The sequence below is a fragment of the Arachis hypogaea genome, chromosome 16, assembly GCF_003086295.3.
Source record: "Arachis hypogaea cultivar Tifrunner chromosome 16, arahy.Tifrunner.gnm2.J5K5, whole genome shotgun sequence".
In the NCBI taxonomy this organism is placed as follows: Eukaryota; Viridiplantae; Streptophyta; class Magnoliopsida; order Fabales; family Fabaceae; genus Arachis; species Arachis hypogaea.
This window is the reverse complement of record NC_092051.1, coordinates 12055484-12067154: the sequence shown is the minus strand read 5'-3', so window position 1 is coordinate 12067154 and position 11671 is coordinate 12055484.

The following is an 11671-nucleotide window of genomic DNA, read 5'->3' as shown; positions in this document are numbered from 1 at the left end:
TAATTTTGCAATTCTTCGTTTCGAAACTTTATTCGTGAAATTGATTGTGTAATGAAAAAGTATTTTTTTTATCTTTTATTAATTCACAGACATTGAGAAATACTAAAAAGTAAATAAATTTTAATATTTTTTAATATTAATTAGCTAGCAATTAGGGACGGACCCAGAGGAGGTGAGTACTGACCTGGACCTCCCAAAATTTTAAGAAACTATATTTATATATAAGATTTGTGTTTAAAAAATAAAAAAATATTCTGTAATTTAATAATTTTATATGTAGTATTGTTCATTATATAATAAATTTATGTCTTAATTATTTAATTCATTAATTTTTTTACCTAACTAATTAAATATCATACCCTCAAGTTTTTATACCTTTCAAATTAGTTTTTATGTAATAATTTCTATATTTATTTTTAAAAAATATCATTTGTTCTTTTATATTAATATATTTAACATTCATATTTTTATATTAATAATAACTTACGTAGTTATATTTTGGTAGTCATATTATGTACTTTAAATATTATTTTCTTGTAAAAAAGATACATTTTTCTTCTAAATTTACGTTGTTAAAAGAAAAATTTTATAAAAATATCTTATATCTTGTATTCTATAAGAGTACTGTGTCTTTCAAATAATTAATAATTTATAATTTATTTTTAAATTTTTTAAAACTTTTGAAAGAATTAATTTTAATTAATAAGATATGTGATAATTTTTAACTAAACACGCTATAAATTATTAGTATTTTATAATTTTATAATATACTATTGATATTGTTATATTTTCTTTATGTAATCATCGTATTAAAAATAAAATTAGCCAACAAAATTATAATTATATATATTAATAAATCTTTTAAAAAACTAACTCCAATAGCTATATGTTAATTATTTTTATAGAATAAAAAAAATTATTTAAAACTTGGCCCCTCCATATTAATTCTCTGGATCCGTCCCTGTTCGCTATATTAGAATCTATTTATTTTTTGTAATGTCATAAGACGGAGTGTACTGAATTTTTTTTCATTGGACATTTTTAAGATGTCAGGTATATTTACGGACACTGAGAAGAATGAGCAATACCAGGAGGACGATGACATTAACCACCAACAAAAAGAGCTAGTTTGTGACCAAGATACGATGGATGAACAGAATGAATTCGAACAAGATTTCGGCGATGAATTTACTGAGAGAGTGAATACGCATGGTTTGGGTTTAATAGATAGCTAATTTCAAATTTCAATCGATTGGATTACATTACCAATCGATTGAATTAATAAAAAAACACATTTACATCACTTCCCAATCGATTGAATTCTCATACCAATCGATTGAATTGGAGTCACGTACAAACTTCAATCGATTGGGTAACAAAACCAATCGATTGAATTGTGAGACTTTGAGTTACTTTGAAGCTTCAATCGATTTGGTAGCACAACCAATCGATTGAATTTGACAAATCCATATTGTTTTGATGAATTCAATCGATTGGATAACACAACCAATCGATTGAATTGTGAGACCTCAGGTTATTTTCAAGCATTCAATCGATTGAATTATTAAAATCCCACATTTTAGTCATCGTTCAATCGATTGGGTAATATGACCAATCGATTGATTTTGCGAAAACTTTGCAGCCTTGTAATTTTCAATCGATTGTTTTGTGATAATAACCTGTAGTCCAATCGATTGAGTTATGAGAAACCTAAAATTCAATCGATTGATTCTGAAAGAAACACGATTTTACACTCCTGGACGAACGTCAAGGATCAAATATAAACTTTAATCGATTGGAATGACAAAAAATTTTATTACGATCAATAAAAGATCTAATTCGTTATTATTTGTATTTTTTATGGTTAATAAACATAATAGATGATTGATAAAATAATAATTTATAAATTAAAAAATTTTTTATAATTAAATAAAATATATGAGATTAATTTATAATTAAATTAAAAAAAACTATTTAATAATTGTTAAAAAAATTTAAAAAATATATTTTATTATAAAATTATTAAGTAGTGCAAACGTTTTGTAACCATCGAATCCTTTGCCGTGTTTGTAATGTGCAGTGTGAAAAGGTAGGTAGGGAAGACGTTATGAGTTGGGTGAATGAATAGTTATGGTAGGGATTGGCTTGGTTTGTGACTTTGTGGTGTGGTGTGGTGTGGTGTGCAATTGTGAATGGTTACTCTGTCTTTTTTGGGTTTTGGTTTAAGTTTGGGCTTCATTGCGGTTGGCTTCGGTTTAGTTTGGATTTGAGCCTTTTAGGGTTTGGAGGGTGTGCCTATTGCATGTGCGGAAAGAGAGTTCTATATAGGGTAATATTAAAAAAAATGACTTATTTTTTAAATTCGCTTTTTTAATAATTTTTCTCAATAATGATTTAATTAAAATATTAATTAAAATTAGATCAAATAATTACTTTTATTCTCTTCTTCTTCATTACGTTTTTAAAATTCGTTCTCTTTCAATTTTTCAAAATTAATATCTTTGAATGAGTTTTTTTTATATTATTATTAAATTATATATTATTATATTATAATACCTATTATAATTAAATATTTACGCATCAAATAAAAAATAATAATAACATTTAAATAGTTACATAAATATAAGAATTTGATTAGATATTTTCGTTACATTGAAAATAAATTCTAGTTTTTGAGTAAAAACACAAAAGTGTGTATTATAGTGAAATCATAATTTCTAGACAAGTAAATTATGGTTTATTATCTTAAAAGAAATAATTTATTTATAAAATAATCTTAAAAAATCAACAATAATTTTCATAAAAATAATTTATTAGTAAAATAAAAATTAATTGGTTGATTAACATGATATTTAATTTAATGATAAATTTATAATTAAACATATTTTTACAATTTAATATAAAATCTAATGTTAGGGAAGGAATTTAGTTACTGAAAATTTGAGTCATCGAAAAAAAATCAAAACTTCTCAGGAAGATAGAAATAGAGACAACAAAAAAAATAGAGGTAGATGGTATCATTTATGACATTTTTTTCCTATTGTAAATTTGATTTTTTTTTTCCATATGAATTCTAATTTTTTCCTCTTTCTTTCTTGATTCCTAATTTTTTCTTTTTTTTCTTTTTCATTCCTATACAAAAAAAAACGTGAATTTTATTTTTTTTAGAATATTAAACTTTATTTTTTCAAATAATTTGTATACATATATTTGATGAAAATTAAATAAATAAAAGTTAAAGATAAATTTTAAAAAAAGATAAAAAAAAAAGAATGTACCAAATCAGGGACGGATCCACATGAGTGGGTGTGGGGGCAACTACAATTTAGAATTTTATTGAGTAGTATATAATAATAATATTTATTTGCCCCCACTAAATTATTAAATTTGACCCCACAATAATTTTTTATTCAACTTTTGACACTTGATAGCCAATTTGAAAACTTCATATTAGATGTCAATTATAATGATCAATTTTTAAATTTAAATAAGATTGGTGTTCTTTCTTAAAGATCGACTCGAAAGAATATTATCTATCCATTTGTGTTTCTTCTTTTAAAATTAACTTTAGTTTTTTTCATAATAACTACACTAATTGAATGAACTTTTTTAACTATGAATATTATCAAGAGCTAATTTGTATGAAAGTTGAGTTTTAAATGATTGTTAATACAAAAAAAGGACATTTTAATTATATTATCAAGGTTTCAAAATATGAAATATAAAAAATTAAATTTTACATTATATGTTATTATTTAAATTACTATTTTAGTATTTTAATTTGTAATTAGATATTTTGAAACCTAATCATATTTTACAATAACAAAATATAATTATAACAACAATTATGCTACGTATACATAAAATAATCACTTGTACAGAATAAATCTTAAAATATAAATTTTGAAATACAAAATATATATTAAAAATAAGTTAAATGATATATGTATTTATACACAAATTTATAATAGATAATTTGATAGCTAATTTTTTATGGAATAAATGATCATTTGTATCCATGAAAGATACAAACCCTGACAAATGTATCCATATAAGAATAAAACGACAATTGTACCCACGAAAGATAGTTTCCGTGTGCCAAGAATACCCTAACGGACCAATTGTATAACCAACGTTCGGGTACTCTTGGCACACGGAAGCCATCTTCTGTGGTTATAATTGTCGTTTTATTTTTATATAGGTACATTTGTCAGCATCTATATCTTTTATGGGTACAAATGGCAATTTATTCTTTTTTATGTAAACATAATATTTTTATTATAAAAATTATTATAATGTTATATATATTTTGCCCCACTATCAAAATTTTTTGGATCCGTCACTATACCAAATTCATCATTTAAAAAATTAGGGATAATACGCCAAAAAGAATAGAAAAATTTTAAAGGTAATTTGATTTATTCAAACCAATTTTTTTAATTAAATAATTTGTATAAAATAAATTGATTTTTTTTCAAATTAGATAACAACACATGTCTTATCCAACAACAACTTTATGTAAATTCTGACTACATATGAATTTTCATCAATATTTATACTTTTCAAAAATATTTATCAGAAGCATCTTTTAACAAATTTTAATCACTTTTTGGTGTTAGTAAACTTTTTTTGTTTTTAATTTAAACAAATTACAATTATTAATTAATATACGGGAAAAAGAGGAAAGAAATGGCAGTTATAGGTACTTTGATGTAGAGACTAGAGACACCGATGACTTCTAAGTTCTAAGTGTGTTGACTATATATAACCAAATTAAAACACGCTCCTCCATTGTTGATCATCACTTAATATGAATTATAATTAAATTTATTTTTTTATTATGAGTTATAACTTTTTTTAATTATGTATTTATTCTAAAACACTATTTATCTATAATCTATTCATGATTGTTTGTACCTATTAGGTTAGGATTATAATTAGAACATAAAAAAAAAAACTATATTTTTCTGTTTTGCTTGGCCATGCATTTTGTTCATAATGAATAGATGCTTTAACATTTTTCCATTACAGAAACAAAGGAAAGAGACAGAAGATGTGAAGAACAAACTTAAACTGCACAGAATTTTTCATGAACCTCCTAGCTATTAACCAACTAACAAATTTGAGTTTCACATAACCATGTTGTACAAATCATGTTTCTGCAGTACAAGAAATTCTTTTAGTTTGACAGTGCATCATCTCCAACTATCCCCTTCCAAATCCTGATATTCTTCTTCCGTACGTGCCGGTTCCCACGAAGTTCCTGCAACCGCTGCATCCATTGTATCTGCTGCTGCTGCTGCTCCAGCTGCATCTGCTGCATCATTTGTTTCCACTGCTGCTGCTGCTCCAACTGCTGCTGCCGCAGCCGATACAAGATCTCAAGTAACAGGCTCCAGTTCCACCAACAGTTTATGATAAACAGAGTCAGGGTAATCAACCCCTCCCAAAGAGTGGGAGGGGTGGTAGTCAATAGTGCCTGAACAATATCATGGATTGGTTTACTCCATCCAGCTAACACCAAACCGAATCCAATGACTCGTAGATTCCACTCCTCATCGCGAAATAATTTCCGTACTCTATTTAGTCTCAGAAGAATAAAGAACCAACCGAGAACTACAAGTATGAAGAACCAAAAAAGGCCTTCTTTGAGCGGAAGAGGGGAGGAAAAAAAAAAAAAGGCAAACTGCTGCCGTAAATGCAATCACATTGGCTAACTCCATATATATCTAGCTATGATTCTTCAATTTATTGAATAGAACTAGCTACAGGTACATACAATATATAAAATCCTCAAGTAGAACTAGCATAAAATGATCAAGGAGTAATCGAAGAAGGAAAGTACGTGCTGATTATGGAAAGAGAGAGAGAAATACTAACTGACAAAGAGTGTTAGGGCCAGTAACTTTTGTGATTTGTAATTATCAAGTCGTCATCAATAATGATTTTAATAGTGTAAAATTTTATTTAATGGCTCACTTTTCTTTACTAGTTGCATGCTGGCCAGAATTTAATAAAATTGCTGTCCCTAAACTTTTTCTTAACTAAAACTATGACATCTTGGACTTTTGAAAGAGAAAGTCTAGGAACAAACCCAACAAGCTAACATAATTCAATTTTATTATAATTTAAATTTTATAAATAAATAAAAATTTTAAATTTCAAATTTAAAAAAAATTCTACAAAGATTTATTCTAATCACATTTATAGTACACAATAAAAATAATTCATAAAAAAAACTTAATCTATTTCTTTAAAAACAGTCAAATTTAACTAACATTAATTTTTTAATTTCTTTTCGTGCATATGGTAAGTCATTATATATAGGAAAAAGCTTATCTAAATCTATAAGTACAATAGAAATATATTGTTTCTTAATTTTGATGTAATTTTTTTTAATCTTAGTGAGCAGTTTTATTTTAGATCTTATTTAAATTAAATTTATTAAATTTTTATCAAGACTAAATAACAACTCTTTTTATAATAAAGGTTAAGTAGGCATTTTTCAGTGTTATTATTGATTCGAGAATGATGGAAATTTTACTAGTTCTTATTCCAAAGGTTGAATCACTGGTATCTATGAAAGATTTTAGGCCAATTAGTCTCTGCAATGTAGTTTATAAGATCATCACGAAGGTCCTTGTTAATAGACTCCGTCCTCATCTTGCGGAGATTGTTGGCCCACTTCAAAGAGGATTTATTTCGGGACGAGGAACTCCTGACAACTAGGGCTAGCAATTCATACCCTACCCGTAGGTACCAAACTCGATCCAACCCGTTCGGGTAGGGTAGGCTACCTGACTCGCTGCGGGTAGGGTAGGGTACGATCCGGGTATGCCTGCGGGTAGGGTAGGGTACGGGTTTAAGGTGTACCCTACCATACTCTACCCGCACCTCATATATAACACATATTTTATAAAAATTAGGTATATAGTGATGGAAGTGAGAGTTAAACCTACAACCTCCCTTATGTAATGACTTACAATAAGTGAACAACCACTAAATTAATTAGTTAATTTAGTAATTTAGAGCATTAGTTTTTTATTTTTTATGTTATTAATATGTATAAAATTTGAAATGATTGAATTTTATATTTACTTTAAAAAAATTTGATATTTCTGCGGGTAGGGTAGGGTTTAGAACTTTAGGGTGCGGGTAGGGTTAGGGTTGAGAATCTCTCAACCCGCAGGTAGAGTAGGGTAGAGTTTTAAAAAAAATTTCAACCCGCGGGTAGGGTTAGAGTAGAGTCCAAACCCTACCCTACCCTACCTATTGTCAGCCCTACTGACAACATCATTATTGCTCAAGAAATCTTCCACTTTATGAATAAGATTAAATCAAAAAAAGGCACACTAGCCTTTAAGATTGATATTGAGAAAGCTTATGACAGAGTTGACTGGAGGTTTTTAGCTCATACCCTTAAGAGCATTGGTTTTCTTATTCCTACAATTAATTTGATTATGAATTGTGTTACTGCTTTCTCCTTATCTATTCTTTGGAATGGGAATTGTCTGAATGGCTTTACTCCTAGCCGAGGTCTTAGACAATGAGACCCTATGTCACCCTATCTTTTTATGTTGTGTATGGAGCGATTAGCATGCTTTATTAGTCATCAGGTTGATTTGAATTTGTGGGATTCGGTTGCTATTTTTAGAGGGGGACCAAGAATATCCCACTTAATGTTCGCGGATGACTTGCTTCTATTCTTTAAAGCTACAAAGAGACAACTGCAAAATGTGATGTTGGTTTTAGAGACTTTTTGCAAAGCATTTGGGATGAAAATTAATGTGGAGAAATCTAAAGCACTTTACTCCAAGAATGTCTCTGCAACAAGGAAAGATGTTTTCACTTGGGTGTCTCTATCAGATTTGTCCAGGATTTAGGCAAGTATCTTGGAGTTACCCTTAGCCATTCTAGGGTAACCCGTTCAGCTTTCAATGGTGTCCTAGATAAGATTTGGAGTAGACTAACAAGCTGGAAAGGGAGTTTACTCAATCGGGTTGGTAGACTCTTCTTGGTTAATTCTGTTGCAGCCGCTATTCCCACGTACCAGATGCATGTCTCTATTTTTTTCAAAGGAATCATTAGTAAATTGGAGTCTATGATGAGGAATTTTCTTTGGAAAGGACACGTTGATGGAAGATGATTGAATCTTGTTAGTTGGAAGGTACTGGTTACTCCCAAAAAATATGGAGGTTTAGGAATTAGAGATCCTTATTGTGTAAATATTGCTCTTCTTGGGAAGTTAGTTTAGACTTTTTTCCAGCAGCAAAACAAGTTATGGGTCCAATTGTGTTAGATGTCAAATACCGATCATTTCTATATGATTATTTTAGTTGTCCTAAGAACAAGGACTTTCCCATTTGGAGGAGTCTTTGCAAGGCTTGGGAAGTATTGAAGGATGAGTTTGTTTAGTGTATTAGAGATTCGAACCAGAATTTTTGGTTTCCTAGTTGGAGGAGAGAAGGACGATTATCTAATGAGATGGATTATATTCAAATTTCTGATTCGAATCTTTGGATACAGGATATTTGGTCGGTTGGTAGGTGGAATTTGGATACTCTTTATTCTTCATTATCTCAAAATCTGAAAGGTAATATTCTCTCTTACAATCCAGATGTGCAAGCAGGTCCGGAAGTGGGTTGGTATTGGTTTGGGTCTACTGCCAAAGTCTATGACTCACGCAATGGTTATTTGTGGTTGTGTAAGCAGCTGTTTGGTTGGGAGGAGCGGGAGAATTGGCTTTGGCTTTGGCGTCAGCTTGTTCCGGAAAAGCACAAGTTTCTTGCTTGGTTGTGTCTTAAGGAGACTCTTCCTACTGTAAGTTTTTGCTTTAGAAGAGGGATGTTGTCATCGGATAGGTGTCCAAGATGTCTTTCTGGCTAGGAATTAGTTTTACATTATATTCAGGATTGTCCAAAAGCTCAACTTGTTTGGCATAGGTTGGATATTTCTTGTCATCCTTTGGTTTTGAAGAACTGGTTCTTGTATCATAGTAGAAAGCATCCGTTCAAGTTCTTTTCGGGACTTTGGTGGATATAGCGAGTAAGGAATAATGACATCTTTAAGCCTCATGAAACTTCGACCTCCGAAAAAAGTGATTTGTCTGGCATTAACTTCAGAAAAGGAGCTTAGGAATATTTTTGAATTACAACGTATGTTCCTTCCCTATGCTCTAAATGGTTTTTGGAATCTCCCATCTATTGGTACTTTTAAGATTAATTGTAATGCTAGTTATCTTGGTTCGGGTGATAGTATTGGTTTTGCTTGTGTTATTAGAGATTGTAATGGGAGTTGGCAAAGGGGGTGTTTGGGAATGATTGAGAGTAATAGTATTTTTCAAGGGGAATTGTTTGCTATTTAGAGAGGATATCTCTTAGTTTGAAATGTGAGTCAACGAGATGTTATTTATGAGACAGATTGTGTGGAAGCATTTAATCTTGTTACTAATCACCAAGATGGTTTTGGGTTTATTGATCTATTGGTGCTGAAAATAAGAGATATCATGCATTGGAATTGACGTGTTGACTTTCATTTGATTATGAGATATGCAAATACGGTGGCAGATACTATGGCAAATATGGTGATGAAGTTACAACTTTCTGATGTAAAACTTTCTTCACCTTGGGAGGAGTTTAAGAGTAGTCTTAAACGGGACTGTCCCTCTATTTAAACAGTTTCTTTATTTTGTTTGTTTTATTTTTTTTTATTTAATTTATTTAAATCACCAAAAAAATTATTATTTAATTATTTTTTTTAATTTGTTCATCCCCTACGAATAAGTGATATTTTGTATTATGTTAGAATATTTAATTTGTTTATCAAATTTATTATTCTTGAATTATTGTTATCCTGAATTATAATATTTTATACTTTTCTATTCTTGCAGCAGTAGTCAAGATTCTGTTCAATGTTCCACCAAAGTAAAAAATATAAAAATCCAATCTCAATTTCCCTTTCATCATTATATATATCCATATATATGCATGCCCCATCCGATGCGTCATTTGTTAATTTGTCATATCTGGTGAACTTGCTTAGAAAATTATTGAGTTGTTAAAAGTTGGTGTTGAATTAAATGAGGTAAAAGGTTCAATGCAAATGCATAAGTTATAAAGCTTATTTGGGTAGTGTGCCATGCACTAAACCATATTGTTATGTCTTGCTTTCTGTACCAAATGCAGATGTGCTTGGACCTCACTACTAATAATTCAAAGGAATCAATTTTTCTATATAGTGTAGTCTAACTCTGATATCATGATCCACATAAATTAATATTTTGCATCTAGTGTTTGTGAGTTGTGCATTTCGTTCTCTAAGCCTTTCTGTATATACTATGTGCTATTTCTTTTTTTTTCGTCTTTAGTCAACGAAAAAAAAGAGTAAATTAATCGTTTATTATCATTATCGTACCGGTACTTATAAATTAATCATTTGTTAAAATCCCAATAATCAAGATTTTTTTGAAGGTGAGTCCAATATACTTTCTGTTTTGTGTGTTCAGAAGCTTGGCTATAGTGGAATGACAAGTCCAATTTATAAAATTAATTAGAAGCTGATGAACTATGAAAGTAAGTAAGAGAAGCAAAGGAAAAAGTTATATTAAACCTAAAATAAAATGGATATATATAATCTGACAAGATTTGATGTATGTTGTGTTGGGTGCTTTTTTTTTTTTATATGAAAGTAAAAGTAGTGATATATTTTAATATTGTAATTTTTTGTAATTTTTAAAAGTGTGGAAAATACACAAATCGGAGGGTTCAATTTTTATACTTTAAATTTTTTAATTTTTTTTAACAGAAATCCCTCTTTCTGTACTTTCACAAATCCCTCGATCCGATTTTACAAATCTCTCAGTCCGATTTCTGTACCCTCACAAATCGGACGGTCTGATTTCTGTACTTCTCACAAATCAGACGATCCGATTTTTGTTTATCTATTTAAACGGTTCCACATTTGAGAATAATATCCCATCAAAGTATCAACCCATATTTTAAAAAAACACCGTTGTTACTCCAATATCAAAATCAAAATCTAGTGTTGGGTATGAAGTAAAGGCTAAAGAAGAGGCTTCATGCGACAAGTAGTCTTGCACAATTATTACATTGCCATGCATGGTTCGTTCTTTTCACTTTTTTCTTTGTATCATTAAGCTATCAGAATCTGACAAGCTCAAGGCAATGTCAATATGCATTGTTGGTAGCAGCAATAAAGTCCCTCTTCTCCTCTCCAAGTGCCCTTCCCCAGCAGCTTTAAAAGAAGGATTTGGTTCAAGAGATTTTATAGTTTTGCAAGCATTTTTAAGTAAGGGTGTTCGTGGTGCGGTTTGGTTCGGTTTTAAGAAAAAAAAGTCATTCAATCCCGAATGTTTAATAATTTATGTGCGGTGCGATTTGGATTGGGTGAAATTTTTTTGGAAATCCGATTCGATCTGATCCGATTACAAGCAGTTTGAATCGGTTTGTATTTGCGATTTTTCAAATAAAAAAATTAAATACATATAACAAGTCTCAACATCAAATTTTAAATAATCAATAATGACATAACAAGTCTTTTAACAATATCTTAAAAAGCCAACGATAACATAACAATATAAATAAAATTATAAATTAATTAAAATAAATAAATAAATAACATTTTGAACATAAAATATTTATTGAATAATAAT